This window comes from Rattus norvegicus, chromosome 4, assembly GCF_021556685.1.
Source record: "Rattus norvegicus strain SHRSP/BbbUtx chromosome 4, alternate assembly SHRSP_T2T, whole genome shotgun sequence".
In the NCBI taxonomy this organism is placed as follows: domain Eukaryota; kingdom Metazoa; phylum Chordata; class Mammalia; order Rodentia; family Muridae; genus Rattus; species Rattus norvegicus.
This window is the reverse complement of record NC_141537.1, coordinates 89,573,995-89,595,770: the sequence shown is the minus strand read 5'-3', so window position 1 is coordinate 89,595,770 and position 21,776 is coordinate 89,573,995. Positions and strand designations below refer to the sequence as shown.

The 21,776-nt window shown below is 40.6% G+C and overlaps 1 protein-coding gene across 5 annotated transcripts in view; it reads left to right on the top strand.

The window, feature by feature from the left end:
- Gprin3 (GPRIN family member 3) overlaps positions 1-21,776 on the top strand; it is a 93,616-nt gene that overhangs the window by 58,727 nt on the left and 13,113 nt on the right. Inside the window, exons 2-3 of one of the 5 annotated variants that reach the window (XM_087659033.1) lie at positions 18,833-18,961; positions 19,028-19,069. The gene's annotated coding sequence lies outside the window, so the exon portion shown is untranslated. 5 annotated transcript variants of the gene reach the window in all.

The following is a 21,776-nucleotide window of genomic DNA, read 5'->3' as shown; positions in this document are numbered from 1 at the left end:
ATCTGCGCCTCCGTTTCTGGGAGCTTCAGTGCACCAGGGTTCCAGAATGTGTTTGTTTTTTTCCTCTGGAATCAGTAATTTGGGCACAGTGCAGTCTCTTCTGGTTTCCCAGGCGTGTCTGCCTCTCTGAAGGTTTAGTTCTCCCTCCCACGGGATTTGGGTGCAGAGAACTGTTTATCTGGTCTGTTCCTTCAGGTTCCGGTGGTGTCTCAGGCGCAGGGGTCCTCCCCCACGGGACCCCAGAGGCCTTATACAGTTTCCTCTTGGGCCAGGGATGTGGGCAGGGGTGGGTAGTGTTGGTGGTCTCTTCCACTCTGCAGCCTCAGGAGTGCCCACCTGACCAGGCGGTGAGGTCTCTCTCCCATGGGGTCTGGGAGCAGAGAGCTGCTGCTGGCAGGGATCCGAGGGTGTGGGACTCCCGGTAACCACAGGGAGTGCCTGGTCCTAGAGGAATTCTGCCTCTGTGTGTCCCGAGTTCACCAGGCAGGTCACTTGCAGCAGAAAAGTTGGTCTTACCTGTGGTCCCAAGGCTCAAGTTTGCTCGTGGGGTGCTGCCCACGAGCTCTCTGCGGCGGCAGCAACCAGGAAGATCTCTCGAGTAATTTTTATGTCTCAGCCACTTTGCTAAATGTTTTAATCAGCTAAAGAAGTTCTCTGGTTGAATTGTTGGGCTCACTTATGTATACTATCATATTATCTCCAAGTAGTGATAACTGATTTCCTCTTTGCCAATTTGTATCTCCTTGATCTCCCTTTGTTATCTTATTGCTCTAAGTAGAACTATATTGAATAGATATGGGGTGAGTGAGCATCCTTGCCTTGTCCCTGATTTTAGTGGCATTGCTTCAAGTATCTGTCCATATAATTTGATATTGGCTGTTGGTTTTCTGTATATTGCTTTTATTATGCTTAAGTATTTGCCTTGAATTCCTGATGTCTCCAATACTTTTAACACGAAGGGGTGTTGTATTTTGTCAAATGCTTTCTTCCCTGACCAAGTTATCATTGAGTAGAGAGTTGTTCAGTTTCTATGGGTATGTGTGCTTTCTGTTGTTTAAACTTAGTCCATGGTGATCTGATAGAATACATGGGATTCTTTTAATCTTCTTGTATCTGTTAAGGGTTGTTTTGTGATTGATTATATGGTCAATTTTGGAGAAGGCTGGGGAAATTTTTTTTGGAAGATTTTGTTGACATTTTCTTTTCCTAAGAGCTGGAGTTCTTTGCTCTCTGCTATTCCTATTATTCTTAGGTTTGATCTTTTCATTGTGTGCTGGATTTCCTGGGTGTTCTGGGTTAGGAGCTTTTTATGCCATGTGTTTTCTTTGTCTGTTGTGTCAATATCTTCTATGGTATCGTCTAAGCATGGCATTCTCTCTTCTATTTCTTGTATTCTGTTGCTGATACTTGCATCTGTAACTCCTGATCTCTTTTGTAGGTTTTTCACCTCCAGGGTAGTCTCCCTTCATGATTTCTTTATTGTTTCTATTTCCATTTTTAGATCCTAGACATTTTTGTTCAATTCCTACACCTATTTAATTGTGTTTTCCTGTATTTCTTTAAGTGAGTTATTTATGTCCTCCTTAAAGATCTCTATGATCTTCATGAGATGGGATTTTAGGTCAGCATCATGCTTTCAGGTATGTTGGAGTATCCAGAGTTTGCTGTGGTGGAAGAACTGGGTTCTGATGGTGCCAAAATGTATTGACTTCTGTTGTTTATGTTCATGTGCTTGCCTCTTACCATCTAGTAATTTCTGGTGTTAACTAGCCTGGGTGTCTCTGGAGCCTCCCTTCTGTCACCCTGGTTGTAGCAGATCTCTTGGGAGACCTATGTCCCTGGCTGCAGGTTATCTCCTGGGAGACTTACTGGCTGCGAGATAGTAAGAGAGGCAGACACACTAATCTGCCCTGGCAGAGGTGCAGACAGGATGGAAGATAGGTTTGGGTAGAGGGGAGGGGTCCCACATGCACTGGACTCCTTGAAGGGCTCACCTGGTTTGGTGATTTGGATGGCGGTCTCAACTGTTACCCTGCTGTAGCAGATCTCCTGGGAAACCTGCAGACTGTAGAGTGGTGAGAGGGGCAGATACATTGATCTGCTTCAGTGGAGGTGCAGTCCGGAAGTGCCAGCCTGCTTTCTTATAGAATCCAGGACCACAAAACCAGAGATGGTACCATCCACAATAGCTATGCCCAGCTGCATCAATCATTGTCAATAAAATGCCCTCCAGCTCAGCTTTATTGAGATATTTTCTCAGTTGAGGCTTCGTCCTCTCTAACAGCTCTAGCTTATGTCAAATTGACAGAAACCAGCCAATACAACAAATACTGCATATATCAACACTGGTTTTGAAGGAAACAGAAAAGCTGTTGGATTATAAATATTTTGTACATATGCATATAAGTACTTATATTTGGGTATATATAAATTGCTTTGTTTCAAAGACCTGTTCACTGATATAAGTGAGTGATAGATGAAGTTTATAAAATCTTAATAGTTGATTGAATTTGGAGTTCTATTAAACCACTTAAAACAATTAGAAACATATTGTCAAGAAAGAACAAACATTCAGAGGAAATGGAAGTTTGAATTGCCCGCTCAAGAAACTGAGAACATAAAGAGAAAATTTTCTCCTCTAACCTCAGAAATGCTGAGATAACCTTGGCAACATCTTGGTGTTTCAGAAGTATTTCTATGGAACTATCAGAGGTATGTGTAGGGTGACAGGGCTTCTTCTTAATGTGAGTCACCAACCTTCTTAGAATGTACACTATATTCTATAAATTTCAATGAAAATTAGAAAAAAAAATGACCACAATACAGTTAATTTAAAATCAAACCTGTAATACATCCAAGGTGTTTCTAAAAGTATTCTTTAATATTATAACACAATTTCACTGTAGCCTTGGTTCTCAGCTCTCAGTATGTATACATTGCTCTCCCACCACACAATACTAGTAATGCTGCCTGAAATACTGCAACCTTAATTCAAGACACCGTATGTGATGAACTGAATTGGCATTACTCTACATAGGACATTTGGTCTATTACAGAAACATAATGCTTTAATTTCAGAACATAAAGTCTTATAACATATGTTTTTACTTTGATTCCTTAGCTTGGATCAAAGTATATTGTTGGAGCCTGTAATGCTGGAATGTTGATTTTAAAAGCTATCATTTAGGGGCTGGGGATTTAGCTCAGTGGTAGAGCACTTACCTAGGAAGCGCAAGGCCCAGGGTTCGGTCCCCAGCTCCGAAAAAAAGAACCAAAAAAAAAAAAAAAAAAAAGCTACCATTTAGTGGAGCTTTAGAAATGTATGGCTCAAAGGTTAAGGACACTTTCTGCTCTTGCAAAGGACGTGGGTTTCAACCCACATGGTGGCTTAGACCCATCTGTTACTCCAGTTCCAGGGGCTCTAATACCCTCTTTTGCCCTGTTTGAGCATTAGGCACAAATGGTACATGTGCTTACTTACATACATTCAGGAAAACATAAATATGCATAAAATAAAAAGAAATAAATATTTAAAAATATTTTAAGCTACTATTTGAGTTGCTGAGTTAAGTTTTATTTAAAATTGTTTAATTGATTTTGGCTTAAGTTTAAATCAAAATTTATAGTAATTTCTAAAATGGCCCCCAATATACTTCTGCCATTTTCTATCACATATTTATGTGAAGGAAGATTCTAGCATTGACAATTGTTAAAAGTACAGATCATTCTGAAAAACAATACTCAGTGTTCTGTAGTGACATATATTCAGCCAAAATTTAATTGTTTATGTAAAGAAGCAAGGATTTGCATAACATCAGTTTGCAGATTTACTTTAATCTTTAATAAATGATATATTCATATGCATACCAAAGAATTGTTTTTGAAATAAATTTATGTAAAATCTGTCAGTAAATTTTAAGTTGTATACTTCCTTTGTATACTATGGAATCAAACAAAACATTCTTGGAACAAAAGGAGTCACAAATAGTAAAAACTCAAGAATTTCATGGTAGCGTGACCGGATCAGGAACAGCGTGAGCAGTTGCCATGATGAGTCATGAATGTCACCCCGCCTGACTCCTTGTTGACCATCTTTTTTTATCATTTATTAGAATGCTTCATATTGCAAACTTTTATCAAGCTATAGGGTCAATGGTTAAGTTTTGGTTTTTGACACCATGTTTCTTAGCATGTTGATGTTTCACTGAACATCAACATGGACTGTTGTAGTAGGGAGGACTGGTGTAGTAAGAACCATAATCCTGGAAAACTTAAAGAACAGGGATTTACTAAGGAACAGAGAGACTGTATCTTAGTTTGGGTCTTACTACTTTGAACAGACATCATGAACAAGGCAACTCTTATAAAGGACAATATTTAATTGGGGCTATCTTACAGGTTCAGAGGTTTAGTCCATTGCCATCAAGGCAGGAGCATGGCAGCATACAGGCAGGCATGATACAGAAAACACTAAGAGTTCAACATCTTCATCCAAAGGAATCCAGGAGAAGACTGTTTTCAGGCAGCTAGGAGAAGGGTCACAAAGCTTACCCCTACACTGACACACTTCTTCCAACAAGGCCACACCTACTCCAACAAGGGCACACCTCCTAATAGTGCGACTCCCTGGACCAAACATATTCCAAACCATCACAGATTGGGAGTCTAATGAAGAATCTTCTTGGATCCTCAGTACCTATCCCACTGCTATACGCTAGCATGGCTGAAAAACTGTTGAGAAATTCAGTCATTTTTATAAAATCAAACATCCCATTCATAAGGGCTATGCCTTTAGGATCTAATCATCCATCATTCATCCCAGGAATTAGGTTTCAAATCTGAGTCTTGAGAACACAGTTATTAAGTCTGTAGTAGATGAATGTCTTAGCTCTGGTTTTTGCTTAGTTTAGTTAGTTGGCTGGCTGGTTGGTTGGTTGGATGGATGGTTGGTTGGTTGGTTGGTTGGTTGGTTGGTTGGTTGGTTGAATGGTTGGTTGGTTGGTTGGTTGGTTGGTTGGTTGGTTGGTTGGATGGTCGTTTGTTTGGATCGTTGGTTGGTTGATTGGACAATTGGTTGTGAGTATTGTTGTTGATACTGCTATTGTGGTTTGATTTTCTGTTTTTTCTTTGTTTGGTTGGTTGGTTTTGTTTGAGTTTGGGGGTTTGTTTTTGTTTGTTTGTTTGTTTGTTTGTTTTGTTTTGTTTTCTGGGTTTTGAGGTTTTTGCTTGGTGTAGATTTGGATTGGGATAAGGGTTAGGGTTAGGGTTTTTTAGACATCACTCTATACAGTCAAAGCTGCCTCCAACTCCTAATCCCTCTCCCATAGTCTCCTGAGTTCTAGAGTCACGAGAACATGCTGCCACATTCAGCTAAAGTTCTCATAATTCTCTTTTGCAGTACATTGCTACAGTGTGGATAAGAAGTGTCTCTCCCCGAAGGCTCATGTCCTGAAAAGTTGATCCCCAGCTAGTGTTGCTATTAACTGATAACTTAATCATGAGGCTTTTAATTTCCTTGGTATATTAATCAATTGACAAGTTCATATATAAGGGGGTTCTTAGGCTGACTGTGGGGCACAGTTGGAGGACATAGATCACTGGGGGGTGACCTATACCATCAAAGGCTATCATTTGTCCCTGACCCTTCCTCTTCCTCTCTGCCCTGTCAGCATCCTGTCTACCATGAGGTGAGACGCTTCACTAACTACATGTTCTCATCATGATGCTTTGTCTCCACATACACTATTACACCAGGCCAGAAACAGGGGAGTCCTCAAGTGACTTGGGACTAAAGCCCATGAAACTAAGACAAGCCTTTCCTCCTCCAAGTTGATTAGTTTGGGTAACTGGTCTTTATGAGGAAAACTAATTCAGATATGTTCCTTCCATGTCTTCTCTTTCTACCAATTGCCCACACTGTTGTTTTAGCCATAGGTCATGCCTCCTGCAGTGTTGTGATCCTGATATTCCTGTGCTGGGATGACAGTGAGGTGGTAAAAAAAAACAAAGGTTGAGGTCAACAATACTCTTCATTGACTAACTGACTTTGGCAAAATTGATAAAACAGTTTGAACTTGTTTGTCAACTCTAAAGTATGAGTCAATTAGTATTACCTGTTAGGATTACTGTGGGGTTTAAATGAGAGCTATGAAATCTTCAGAATATAAGGATACCTGTAACATGGTATGTACTGGATGTTACATTTCCAACTTTTGATTCATTGTCAACCTACAGAAGATGAAAAGTACCCTCAGGCTTTCTGGAGACTGACACATTGCATCTGCAGCATTGTTAAAGACTCCTACTTCACAGACTGCCCCATCCCTGAGCAATGTAAAGTTGACCTTTCCTTCAGTGTTCCTTCTAACATGAGTATGAATCCTCATGTTAGAAGGCTGAACCAAGTTCCAGCATCTGCAGTTACAGATTATCATGTTTACTAGCAGTATTCACTATCATTTTTAAAGGAATTGGTTCTGAACATCTTCCTTAAATAAACTTATTAGAAACCCTTAACACATTTCAAATTCAAATTTTGCTACAGGAAAGCAAAGCAATCCTACCTAAGAACAAGAATGTTCAGTGTTATGGCAGAGAGGTGGTCCACCAGGTAAAAGCACTTGCTGCACCAGTCCGATGCCTGCCTTCAGACTTCGGACCCGAGAAAAGATGCAAGAAGAGAACCATCTCTCCAGAAGTTGTTCTCTGCCCTCCACATAAGCATAGCATGTGCATACCTACAAACACACACACACACACATGCGCACACATGCATGCATGCACACACGCATACACGCACATACACACATGCTAATAATAATAATAATAAATTATTTTGTAAAGTTGTTTAAGTATTTAGAGTTATTGTCCTATCTTCTTAGCTGTCTCTGTTAAATCAATAGCAACATTTTTAGCAAACACCATTGACAAGTTTTTCTTGTTTTATCAATTTCAAAAAATATGTTTTCCATCTTTTCATGCAAAGTAATTAAAGCCAAATGATGTGGCAGCAAGAACTGGCCAATAAGTTGAGAAAGAACTCCTGGCTCCTACTAGGCAGACACGCCAAGGATAGAAATAGATTTCATGGGCCAGTTCAGTAAATGTGATGCTCTGAACAGTAGTCAGTAGTTATTTAGAGAGCTTCTACTATAAACCCTACAGTGAACTTCATTTCTATGCCAGTTATTTGATTTACTTTTCAGACTCTAAGTTTACCCACATGATCTGTGTACATGTAATGTTCTCCGAAGGTCAAATCACGCTGTCTTAAGCAGAAGTAAAATGGTTGGTTTCACCCTGCCTTTGAAACGACTGTGGCTGTGGTGTTCTGAGCTAATTCACCTTTGATGAGGTATCAGAGGGTGTGCTTGGTCTTAACTGTGTGTGATGGAGTTCACCAAGAATGATTTTCTGGGGTTGGGGATTTAGCTCAGCGGTAGAGCGCTTGCCTAGCAGGAGCAAGGCCCTAGCAAGGCCCTGGGTTCGGTCCCCAGCTCCGGAAAAAAAAAAAAAAAAAGAATGATTTTCTACAAAACCTTTTGTGTAAGTTTGACTGAGAATGGCCCTCACAGGCTCATTAATTTGAATGCTTAGTCAGCAGCAAGTAGCACTAGTTGAGAAGGATTAGGCAGTGTGGTTGCATTGTCAGGCATGTATCACTGGGGGTGGACTTTAAGCTTCCAAAAGACCAAACTAACACCCCAAGCCCAGTCTGTCTTTGTCTCTCCCTCCCTCTCCTTGACTACGGAGCAGAATGTAGCACTTAGCTTCTTCTCCAGTTCCTGCCTATAGATTGCTGTGTTCCATGATAGTAATGGACTAACCATGTGAAACTGTAAACAAGCCACTGTATAGTGGCCTTGGTCATGATGACTTTTCACAATACTAGAACAGTAACTAAGACCCACTCATATAACTAATTTTAGCTACAAATCATATTGTATTGTTCCAAAAGAAATAATGAGAACAGCATTGTGATTGATACTTTTGCTCTACACTATTGTAGAATATTTAAATAAATTATTTTGGACATAGCAACAAAATATAGATGTAAAAGAAAAAAGTGTGTGTGGTGGGGAACCAACCAATCATAGTATAACCCTAACTAAACAACAGCATTAGAAAAAAAGTGTAACAACCCAGCATATCTGTGTTCACGGGCACCTCAGGAATTTATCACAAACCTGTGAATATGCAAATGCAGCTGCTCCCCGAGTAAGAAAGATATCAAAAGGACTACTTAATTTTTCAATATTTTTATGTAAATCAATTTACAAATTATATTTTCTCCAAAGTATTTGAACAAACGTATTGTGAGTACTTGTTTGCCAACTCCCAATAAGCTGTACCCCTCTAGACATGGAATTAGAAATTTTTCATCTCCAGATAGATGTTATAATCTAGGTGAGCCAACACTTTATATTAAAACCATATGAAGTAAAAAACTACTGCCAGCACAAGAGCAGTCTGGCACGAGTAACTCAAGAAAGAATTGATGTAGAAACCTCACACCATCACTGTAAACAGCATTGTTTCAACTGTAGACTATGAAAATTGCTTACATTGCCTGGAGCATGTAGATATCCAAGAGAGATAAGGAAAATATAACTTCCTTTTACTACTTGCATGGTCAGAATGACCTCCTTACACAGCAAAATGCAAGTAGAAAGTATGTTAAATGTCAAGGCACAATAAACCCTCTTCTCTAATAGACATGTTACAAGGTACAGACATGTTCGGTTTGGGCTATGTGAACTCCAACTTTGAAAATATGTTATTGCTTTTGAATGAGTGGTGTATCCATATACTTTAAAATTCAAAATTGATAAGTTTATGATAGAATATTTTCCTACCCTGACCCTTGGCATTCAGTCAGTCCACTGTGCTAATCAATTTCTAATTTATCCTTGCACAAATATTCCCTATCTAATATAACCTACCCTTTGGTACAAAATGATCACACTCTGAATACACTCTTTATCTTGACATTTTGAAAAGTTATTATTGGGTTTTTGTTTTGGAAGTTGTCATTTTACTTAAAATTGTAATAGAGAGTATTTCTTGCCAATACATAGAGCTACCTTCACGAGATATGCTACTCACTACATCATAGTCACCATATGTAATATGGCTCTTTATGTAAAGAATTCCGAATTCATGCTCATTTAGATTCCTTCCAATTCTGTGTACTAAATAACCTGGGACATATATACATTAGACAATTTCTAAAAGTGTATATCTAGAGTGGACTCGCTGAGCCACAGCTCACATGGCCTTGTATTTTTACAAAGATTTCCTTCCACAGGCTATCCTAATTTACATTCCCAGAGGTAGAATGTCAGCTATCAGAGCCCTCACTGTCCTTGCCCTGACAGCCAACCCCAGCATCCATTCATCTCCAGCTGGAGCAAATTATTATAGTTTTTTAGAGATGTTTCTTGCCATTAAATGGGACCACTTTTGCCTTTTACCACCACCACCCCCCCCAAAGTTATGTGACAGTTCCTGGAGACAAAGTAGATCAGTGGATCTCAGCCTTTAGTTCGTGACCCCTTAGGGTTGAATGACATTTTCACAGAGTTTGCAGATCAGATATCCTGCATATCAGATGTTTATGTTAGAGTTCATAACAGTAGCACAATTACAGTCATGAACAAGCTATGTAATAATTTTATGTTTGGGGATCACCACACCATAAGGAACTGCACCCTAAGGAACGGTCACAGCCTTAGGAAGATTGGGAACCACTAGATTGTCGAAACCCTGAGGCTAGGCTGACAATAGAATTGAGTGAGGAGAGTAAAGTGGACTGCTCAGCCTCCCATTGTACATAGCATGAAGACCTTCCATGGAAAAGAGGAAGAGAGTATCTCTAGTGCTAGGGTCTCCCAGAACATGTGCTTTCCCTTCATCATAGAAAATATATCTTACAAAGATCTGCATTCTTCAGGGTGAAATATGTGCCAAAATATATACTAAACTCATGTCTGTGGTCCATTTGGGGCTTTTTGTTTCTGTTTTGCTTTGCTTTGTTTTGTTTTGTTGTTGTTGTTGTTGTTGTTTTTTGTTTTTTTTTTTCTCTTTCAACATCCCAATTTTCTCAATGATTTGTTGGAACTGGGAGCCCCTCACAAGCATGGGCATCTTGTTTACACTTTTCCCCTGAATCTGTGGCACAGACAGGCACTCCGATTATTAAATGGATGCATAAATAGTAGCAGCCTTACATGGTCTTGGACTTAAAGATGATTTTCCTTTTAGTCAAATCCCAGTCTGTTTTCCACTTTTCTCCTAAGGTGAAATGTCCCTTTGTCTTTAGACTTGTCGTTTCTTAACTTTCAGAATGGTGGTGACAGGAGTCATCAGTTGCATTAGAAATGGTGTTCAGCAGACCTGAACATCTATAAAGTATGCTTTATTGCACAGCACTAGGTCACTTACTTAATCATGTACTGTTGTGCTCACTTATAGCCTATCATTAGGTCTGTCTTGTCTCTTTAAATGGATTAAATCTCCTTAAAAGACAAAAGAAAAGCATGTTTACATTCCTGAGGCCTAGAAGTGTTATACCAACAGGAAAGCAAGATTGCCTGTGCCAGTGTACAGACTCCCTTTCTCTCCTCTCCTTCTCTCCTCCCCTCTTCCTCTTCCTTTCCCTCTCTTCTTCTTTCTCCCAACCCTCCTTCTTCAAAGAAGTCTATTTAACTATCATCTCACCTCATAAGCCAAACCCCAAGGATTCTAACTCTCATAAAGAAACCTACCCATCCTCAAGAGCATCACATAATCTTTCTCGAGAACAGAACACCTCAGATTCTCCCTTCAGACAGACAGAACAAAGGGGAGGCAAGGCTGAAGAAGGCTAGAAGGCCAGGGCCATTTGCCAGCATTCTCTCTTCCCATCACCACCAGTGCCCTCCTCAGACACTTGCTTATTCATCCATGATCATGGGAACCAGAAGAAGTTGCATAACCAGAACTAACATCAGAAATCATTCCTAAGCTTCTGCCCACGGAGGTGCTCACCTCCACTCCTGGAAGATGATGTTGGCAAAATGAAAGCAGGCTGAGGTGAGGGCTTCATTTTAATGGAAACATGGATAGTTGGGGAGAGGGTAGGGGGGAGGCAGGACCAGCAAGGTCAGGAAAGGAGGAGAAGGAAGGGCAAGAATGTTGTGCAGAAGGCTGAGTGGTGCTTCCCTGCTGCTAAATATATCCTGCAGAAAATCGGAATGAGGAGCAGCTTTGATCATATCTAAGTTGGGATTTTAAAATGCAAATGCAAATGCAAAAAAATGCAAATACAGACTGCTGGGTTGACTTCCATTAGCTTGTTATTTAACTACTGCTTAGCCCTAAGATTACCCATGCATGAGCTTTGCAATTAAAATAAGCTTAAAATTGAAGTACTTCAAGGCTGAGTTGCAAAAGGAGGAAAAAAAAACTGCCAACCTGTGAGTATCTGTCTGGCAAAGCAAGGAAGTGCCAAGAGTCAGCTTGATTATACAAGGTGAAAGCAGAAACCATAAATGTTTCAAATGCTTATTCTCAAGAGTTCAAATTAAAAACAAACATCCTCCTTTGGGAATTTTTAAACGCAACCTTTATATTTAGCCACAAGAGAATCCACAGGTTGATATCTCAGGCTTACTGACATCGTTTTTGATTTTGCTGATAAAAGGCTCAGACATCTCTGTGTCACACTGATCTACAAAGAGAGGGCTTACTGATGTGCTGATTCCAGGTGAACAGAACTCTGCTTCCGAATGACCGTCTTTAGATGAGAGCTTGAGAGAGCTTGTAGTAAATGTACCTAAATGTTGAACCATATAAAATGTACAACCTCCTTTCTTCATAGGCAAGTTTTGACCAAATGATTAAATAATGACTTTAAGTAACAATAATAACCCACACTATTGCTTCTAAATGCCACATTAAATTGCACTTGCTTTAATATTTTACTTAAGCTCTACCATACTCTTTTTTTTATCTTTTTTTTATTAACTTGAGTATTTCTTACATACATTTCTTTTTTTAATTTTTTTATTTTTTTTTATTATTAACTTGAGTATTTCTTATATACATTTCGAGTGTTATTCCCTTTCCCAGTTTCCGGGCAAACATCCCCCTCCCCCCTCCCCTTTCTTATCGGTGTTCCCCTCCCCACCCTCCCCCCATTGTCCCCCTCCCCCCAACAGTCTAGTTCACTGGGGGTTCAGTCTTAGCAGGACCCAGGGCTTCCCCTTCCACTGGTGCTCTTACTAGGATATTCATTGCTACCTATGGGGTCAGAGTCCAGGGTCAGTCCATGTATAGTCTTTAGGTAGTGGCTTAGTCCCTGGAAGCTCTGGTTGCTTGGCATTGTTGTACTTTTGGGGTCTCGAGCCCCTTCAAGCTCTTCCAGTTCTTTCTCTGATTCCTTCAACAGGGGACCTATTCTCAGTTCAGTGGTTTGCTGCTGTCTACCATACTCTTTAAGGCAGGTAAATTCTATTTATTGACATTTTCCTGATGCCTCTGAGAAGATCTATGTGCCATGATGGGAAGACTTTCAGTGGAGTTCAGAGACATTTCAGTGCAGTACCCTGGCCCTCTTTTTTTTTTTTTTTTCAAGCGGAAGGATATGGAATGTGCTAGAAGCACTGTCTGCACCTTCCCTGAAACAGGTCATGATATCTTCTATACAAAGCAACCCCTTATTCTGGCAGATTCTGATCCTTGTCATAAGAGAGAGGGACTAGGCACAATCTCAGACAAAGGCCTTGCCCTGCCCCAATATCCTCATGTTAACTGATTCTCTTCACCCTGGTATCTCCCATGACTTGGGAGCCTAGCATAAAAACACTCAGGCTTAGTCATGTCATCATTTACTTGTATTTTTAAATGTTCGTTTATTGTTGTGTGTGGATGTATATGGCATAGGTAGATACATGTACATGTGTATGAGGTCAGAGGACAGCTTAGTGGAGTCAGTTCTCTCCTTCCACTTTCCCATGGGTTCTATAGATTGAATTCAGGTCACCACAATGCTTTCAGGGTGCTCACCTTTACCCCCTGGGCCAGTTTGCCAGCTCTTTTCATTTGTTTCATTAGAAAAATTCCTCCTCCATCAATATGAACCATATATTAGATTCAAGTACATATGTACTCTGCCAATCTGATTTACAGGTGATATAAAAAAGTTAGTAGAGTTTTTCCCTTCTTTATAATAAGGATGAGCCCCTGAAAATACCTGCAAGCATGTGTGTCCACTAGCGTGTGACTCTAGCTCTGGGGTTCAGAGATTTCATCTCCTCTGAAGAGATTCAGCCTTCAGAATGTTCAGACAGAATAGAGGAGGGTGATAGCATCTGTAGTCCTAGCTTCAATTGCTTGAGTTGGTAATGTGATTCTAAGGTTGTGTTCCCCATAAACTGTCACTGCTCGGACAATGCCTTTTGCCTTGCTCACTAAACCACTTGCCCTAGTTTAGCTACTCCATGAAAAAGCAAACAGTGTGGACTTGGGAGTCACATGTGGGCTCTGGGTTTTAATCTGGTATGAAATGCTTAGTGTAAATGTCATTGCCTCATGTCTCCATCTTTAAAGAGGGGTTCAGAGCAAGACAGTTTCCAGGAGTTATTCTGTATCTGTGTGGATACAAAACACAGCTCTTTTCTCAGAATGAACAGAAGTTATTTTATGCTGAGCTAAATGGGAGTGGCTGTAGCCTCAGATATGAGTTCACACTTCCCTGAATGATGGATTCCAATGTGAAAGCAGTTGCATGAGCATTAGTCATAGAACAAAAGAAAATCATAATTCGAGGCATTTATATTGGTGAGGACAGGGTGTTGTGTTAGAGCAGCTCATATCCGGACAGATTACACCAGGCCAGCACAGTTCCATAGGAAGAGATGAATTGGGGGAAGTGGGGAAGAGAAGGAGGAAAGAAGTGGGGTAACAAAGAGGGGGCAATGGTTTGGGGGTCTCTGCCTTTAATTTGGGCCATGATATTATTGTATGCACTACAGCGAACAGGTGAGGCAGAGGGCAGGTAAAGTGTATGCTGGAAATGTGTTTGTGGTTGCCATGGCAACAGATGCAAGAGAGTCCTTGTCACCTAGAGGTGATATCATCACTTGATTGGTAGGCAACTGGCAACTCTGAGGCCAGTTTCTGACCAACATAGTGAGTATGTGAGTTACAGCAAAGTGAAGAAATCTCAGCTGTGGACTTCAGCTGCTGTACAATGATGATCTTAGCTTCTTGGTTGATGGAAGCTAGCTGTGGAACCATGAAAGGCACCCTGGTTCCCTGTTTAGTAAGGCTAAAAACCCAGATGACCCTAAGGGACAATAGACATTTCAGCTGACTCCTGGGAAACCAGGTCCTGTCACTAGCCGCAGCCCTCCATAGATTTGTGGCTATCAGTCATGTAAAGACAGCACCCCAAGCCCTTCCACAGGTAGAAGAGGTGACCACATGTCACTTTATGTAGGCTCAAGACAGATCTCCATTATATTGAGGTACCTAAAGGCCTGGAGGCTTAGCCAATGAACTTTCCTTCCCAGACATTACTCTCTGCAAAAGATCTTTAATCTCAGGCCCACCCTGAGAAATAGGAGATGGTTTTACTTATCCACTTTCCCCCACAACAATAAATGTCTTAAAACCATGGACTGTCTCTTTACATTGGGATCCGCTGTGGAGAAGGCCTTCACCTACAGAGCTGCCATTGCTGTCTAATCTCCTACAGAAAGCCTCCTTGTGCTCCACCAAACCTGCCACCTGCTACCACCAAGGACTACCCCCTATGCTATCTGCCAGAGCTCTTTTCCCCTCAGCTCCAGTCTAGATCCACCTTTCAGGGCCCCCACTGGATGTCCAAGAGCCTGAGAACCAGATGGCCACAGCCTTATTGCTGCAGGTCTGGTGACTCCAGAACCAGCTACAGCTGTGTCCCGATCTCAGATTGTGCTTCCCCACCCCCACACAACATCACACTTGTGCACGTGAACACATTGTATTTAGGAAGTCCTATTCTGAGGACCTGTAAAGATGAGGCTGCCTAGGCAGGAAAATGGTACTCAGGTGAAATAGTTGCTAAAGATCTATTTTCTTGGGCTGCCTTTTGAAACTGCTACCTCTGACCTCTCCATGCTGTGCCTTAGAGATAAGATGATTCTTTTCTTTGGTATCCTTATGATTATTCAATGAGAATATATCTAAACTAAAGGGCATGGTTGCATTCTATAGGAGACAAGAAATAGAAGGAAGTTGGAGATTGGAAGAATGACGGGGGAAAGGGTTAAATGTGTGGAAATGGGTTCTGACAAAAACTCTTATATGAAATCTGTGATAAGAAAGTGTTAAAGCAAATCAGATGCCATGTAAGAACAAGCTCCCAATAAACCAACATACCAGTGACCAAACTGAACCGGAAAGAACTCCCACAACTGCCATTTGAAGACACATCGAAGATGGCTGGTCACAAAGGACTCATACCAGAACCTGGTATCAGTTGGGTGAGTCATCCTAGGGAAGTTAATCATCTTTGTGGTCTAACATTAGGCAGGACACCAAAAGAAAACATAGTTCTCTCTTCAAAAAGAGTTAAGAGATGGTTTATTCTAAGTGAAATGAGTGACCATGGGTGGGAACAAGGGTTTAAGTTGTAGCAATGATATGCTCCAGCATAGATGGCTACGTGAACTTGTAATAAAAAAATCATATTTACAATATACATTGGTGAGGACATTGGATAGGCCAGGTTACAGCAACTTTGGGAAATGTCTTTATGGGTTTTATATGGTATTTGATGATGATTTTTGTTTTAAAGGACAGTGCAAGCTAAGGTTTTACCTACTAGTCATAAAGATGTTCAGTGCAGAGTTGAGAAGGAATGGGAATGCAGGGAACTGTAAATAACTCAAGATGAGTTAATCGTGGATCTGCACATTCCAAGTCTCTAACAAGTTACAGTCAGCCTTGCAGAGTCCTTAACACACATAGGGTGTTCTGCTGTGCTTTCCTTTTCGGGTAACTTCAGCTCAGATTGGAATGGAGGAAGTAATAAATCCTTGCTGTGCTTTGCAAAGTGATTTTAACTGTTAGGCATTTAAGATTCATGCTGAAATTGTGTTTGATAAAGGGGAAGAGGAGGTCATTATACTTTGTCATCTCCTTTTTCTTTGTCGAGTCCCACTTCTATGGACATCAGTGACACATACGGCCATGGTCTCATTCTTCTAGAGAGCATATAACAAGGTTACTAAGGTAACTAGTAAGAGAGATACATCTTGCTCCTCATCAACCTCTTACTGAAGCAGCAGCTTTCCTGTAATGCACACCCATGCTGGTCATCCTCTTGGCCAGGCAGTCCTTTTCTGCTCCTGGATGTACTTTAGCCACGTGACAGAGGGAAGGTCTGGTGTCCAGCTAAGAAGCTGTTAGTGCTGGGCTGTGGTCTTCATAAAGAAAGGATGCTCAACTCTTTGCAGACTGTGGGTGTTCTGTGGGTAGAATCACCTGTTCAGAGCCATGCCTAGCTGTATGACATCAGCAGTAATCACCAAAATGCAGAGTCAGACATGGCAGCATGAGCTCAGCTATATGTGCTAATAACAGAGGGAAAGGCCAATAGGGAAGGGATGAGAAAACCTTACTGAGTAGGTGCCAGGAAACTGCTAGTCCCTCACTTCCTTTCTCAGTCACCTGAGGTCTAAAATCAGCTGTTTCAGAGAACTGAAGGCTAAGGTGCTTCCTCAGGTCCCCATAACACTTGGTGTATGCTAAGTCCCATTCCAGGGACTCAGCCACTCTGCTGTGCTCAAAAGTAATAGCTGCCTGAGACACACTGGCTTTATCTTGCCTAGCAATGTCATCCTGTTGGTCTATAACCCAAACTTTCTTTGCTCCTCCTGCCTCATGCTTTTCCCACCATTCAACACCTAATAAATGGCTGAGGTACTTTTCTGCCTGCCTTATTAAGTATGGGTGTGCATTAGAAAAACCAGGGGCATGGTATATTCAGGGAACCCATTGTTTTTGGAATGGACACTGGGGGTGTAGGGAGTCAGCAAGTCTCTATTATTCTAAGGTCATCAATTAGTATGACACTGTAGTCAGGGTTACTTGCATCCCTGGTGTCCAGTGCTGGGGGCCACTTGCAAAAGAAATGGTTTCTGCCTTGTGTGAAGATGTTGGGGTTTTGTTTGTTTTGTTTTGTTCTCTCTCTCTCTCTCTCTCTCTCTCTCTCTCTCTCTCTCTCTCTGTGTGTGTGTGTGTGTGTGTGTGTGTGTGTTTGCTTTCTATCTTCTTTCTCTAGTTATACAACAGAGAGAAACTCAATTATCAGCATTTGTTAAAATTCAGTTAAATGAGAATTATAGATATGCAGACTTGCTGTGGTTCATGAACCCTGAGCCTCAATCTCCTTCCTGTAAGGCAGTAGTCCCCAACCTTCCTAATGCTGTGACCCTTTAATACAGTTCCTCATGTTTTGATGACCTCTAACCATAAAATTATTTTGCTGCTACTTCAGAACTGTAATTTTGCTATTATCATGAATCATACTGTAAATATCTGATATAAAACTATCTGATATGTGACCCCAAAGGGGTTATGACCCATACATTTAGAACAGGAGTTTCATGGTTTTGGCCATGGAGACAGTGGAATAATGGGTGCTGTGGATTCCATTTTTTATTATACTTGAAGACAGAATAGCTTTCAGAGACCTTGATAATCATGGCTGATAGCCAGTTCAGAGAGAATTCCTGAAGCTACATGATCTTGTATGAAAATCCAAATTTTCTGCTGTAATGACAAAGACCTGTTCACCAAACCTTTGTCAGGAACCTCCAGGCTCCTTTGATCTCCAGGCTATACTTACAGAGGTAAAGTAGTTTAGACGAAGTCCCTGGCTCTTGCTGTCTTATGAGCTGGATCTAGCTTCAGCAGGAACCATGGGTAGCTTAACAAAACTCTTTCCACTGTGTTGTTGTCTCCTGTTATTAATTTTACGTCTACATCCACCGACCTCCCTCTCTGCTTCAGCCTGCTGCCTGGCCAAATTTACAAACTGCTGCTCCACACTCTTGTGGGACTTCAATATGAGCCCATTCTTGCTTCGACTGATATCATCTCTCACCTATCGCATTCTCTTAGCATTTAACATAGTAACTTTTTTACAAACACAGATTAAAGCTTAATCATTATGGTTTTGAAAGATCATCCACATTGTGCTTATCATGTCTGAAGATACCCTTTTTATTAGTGCTGAAACTAAGGCCCTGAGAACATGAGACTGACCTGGGCACACAAATAGAACTGCATACAAAAATGATTTCTGAATCCAGAGAGGCCATCTCAAGTCCATCTTTTTGGGAATCAAGGTCAGGCCATCTTCAGAAGGCTAGTAATTAGGCAGGAATATCTGTTCTGTCAACACTTAGAACAAGACCCTCAGACTCAGACTAGAGGACTCTCCTAAACTTAAATCAAGAAGGCACCAAGAGCCCCACCACTTAGAATGTCTATGCCTATGATGATGCCTTCTCCATGTCATCTAGTCACTGAGATTTGGGAATATAAATTATTTGGGAAATAAAGGGGGAAATGGGCAAAATGGAGAGAGGGACTTTAATTGAGAAAAGAGGCTACACAGAACAAAGAGGAGAATAATAACTAAAGATGCTTGTAAAAGTTTTAAGAAAAAACAAATTATTAACAAATTATATAAAACTATTATATATTACCGAAATTCATTCTCTCTCTCTCTCTCTCTCTCTCTCTCTCTCTCTCTCTCTCTCTCTCTCTCTCTCTCTCTCTCTCTCTCTCTCTGTAGCTTACAATTGGATAGACAGTGCTCCCCTCGATGAACAATAGACCATTTAACAAGAACACTTTAGGACCAAGCTCAAGAAACCTCTTTTAAGTTGGTCAGTATGAAGACCATGAGAGTCTCAAAACATAGGCTATTCCTGTGCCCTTAGCTGGTTGGTCCTCTCTACTGCTGAAGACACCATGCGATTGGGCACAGGACTTGGAAGATCTGAGCTAGATTTAACCTGAGGGAGTAAGGGTGAGTATGACATGGGAGGAGTTACAGAGAGGGAACAAAGGAGGAGTATGATATGGGAGGAGTTACAGGAAGGGTATGACATGGAAGGACACAGGAAAGGTTAGAGGGACAAAAGGGAAGAGATAAAATGATGTACTCATTTCAAAATAAAATATCATTCATATTTTTAAATTTTCATATTTTAAAATAAAATATCCATTTTTTAAAAGCAAAAGGGAAATCTGGATTCTTATGAGTTGCCTTTTGTGTGACTTCACCTGGAGATACAGGGAAAAGCATCTGTGCATGGAGCAAAGGCAACAGAGAAAATAAAAGGTTGTATCCATGTGCAATGTGATGAGCAGCCAGTGAGACTTCTGGGATAACTTAAGGAGCGTGTGTCACTAGAAAGCCCAGGTGTGGTGATGACTCTGCATCCCTGCACCACCTTGCTCAACCTGTAATCAGGTATATCCATCAGTTGCCGTCTGAAGCAACTGCTTCTTTCATCCTGAGAATGGCTTATACATCTTTCTAGACTTCCTGAACCTTGTAAGTCTTTGTAAGACCTCTAAATTTCATTTGTTTCTAAAGTCTTAGAACTTTCTCTACCCCACCCTCCTGAAGGTGGTGTTTCAATTAAGTCTTAATTATTAGGGAGAAATAGCTGTAAGGGAGGGAAGAAAGAATATAAAAGCAAGGGCAAAGAGGAAGGTAGAGGAAGATGATGAGAAGGGAGAGGGGAAGAGGGAGAAAGAGGGAAGGAGAAGAGGAAGGAAGATAGAGGCTCTATAGAAGGACTTAATTCTATTCAGGGGATGTATTTTGTGGGGGCATTGATGTTATGTTTTCTTTGGCTTTGTTGAGACCGTCTCCTGTATTCTAAGCTAACCTAGAGCTCAAAATCATCTGCCTCACTCCCCCGAGTGATCAGGATGATGAAAAATGGCATACTTGTACTTCAGTGTGTGTCTTTCTGATATGGTAGAAACTGCAGTGTCTACCATATGGTGGGGGAAAGAGAAGGCAGGGAGCATTTCAGAGTTTGGATGCTATGATGGCTCCATTGGCAGTTCTGTCTGAGACCAGTATTGTGTGCTTATCTATTAATAAGCAATTTGGGGCTAGCATTTGTTAGCTGATCAATCTTGTCTTTTGCTCTTCAGTCTTAAATTGATGGATAATTGACCTCTATTAACAAAACTGATGAAAGGAATCACATTTCAATACTAAACTGACACTGCAAGTGGAAAGTGGAAATAACACAATGACTTCTGAAATGTTGTAAACTATTTTATTGAAGTCCTTTAAGTTTTAGATGATAAACTTCAAGCCGTTCCTATTTTACAGTTCTACTTGGCACACACATTTCTTGGATCCAGCCACACAACACAGAAGACAGGCTGTTCTCTCAGTTTTATGAGACCAACCAGCTTTTCATAGCAGGTGTCCAAACTTTAATAGTCTAAATGTGGATTATAGACACACAAAATTTAATAACTAAGACACCATCATTTTCTTATTCCACAAACAACACTTTTTATGTTTTCCTTAATATTTCAATTTGTGAATTAAAATATCCCATTATTATGGCATTGGACAGGTGTTTGATAATGTCTATTTTCAGGGAAACAGCATCAACTGACTTTGTTTATGTGTAAGACCATGCCCTCTGCCCTATGGAGGGACAGAAAATAATCCATCTTCTCCTTCCTGCCTTCCCCAGATTCAAAATATCTATGGAGAAATTAGACATTAATACAAGGAACAACTAACTGTACCAAATGGAATGTGAAAATTACAATTCAAAGAACAAAAATGACCACCCTGTCATGATTCAAAAGTTTTAGAGGTCTTCAGGGAGGAACTGACATTCAAATGGGGGATTACAGGAGAGGGGACATTTTCAAAGGATGAGGTAGGGTAAAAAAAATTAGAGAAAAGGCACAGCAAACACAAATGCAGGAAAAGGAAGAAAGAAGCAGCTGTGGTATTGCACATAGTGACAGTCCAGTGACAAATAATAGAAAGGAACCCAGACAAACGGTATCTGTGTGCAGCCTGGATATGGGTAAGTATTTGGCACACTCATATGAACAATCAGTTAGAGAATGAAGTTTGATTTATCCTTATTTCATACAATAGTGGATCAGGTTAAATAGAGGTAAAGTTCTCTGCAAACTACATTTCGACTGACCATTTGATGGTGAGTCTTCCAGTGTGAGCTTGACTATGTCTACTTAATAAAGCTCGACACCTACCAAACTTTAGGGAAAAAACAAAACACCCAAAAATCCTCCTTTGACTATTAAAAAAAATTGTAACGTTATTCATCCAAAACTTTGTGGCCCAACTAGATTTGACTTTGTCTCGTCTTGCAGCCTCATTTAAGAGAGTGTCTGTCATTATATTATGCAACCTATGCAAAGAAGCAGGGGCTCTTAAATGGCACAGCTTGAGAGACCTAGAGAAATCATATGGTCAGTTGTCCTAATGAGTTAATTGGGAGCACAGAGAAATAAAGTGATTAGCTTGAATTAACCGCCTCCTATTAAGAGATATAAATTTAAATATGGTCACCACTAATTTATAATCTACAGTTTTATCCACATGCCTTGATGCCTAGTTATTCTTTCCAAAATGCCTATGCATAAGCATATACATAATTTTACATGGGTATATATTCTAAGTCACATAAGATACAATTTGCTTTAAATCAGCATTTTTT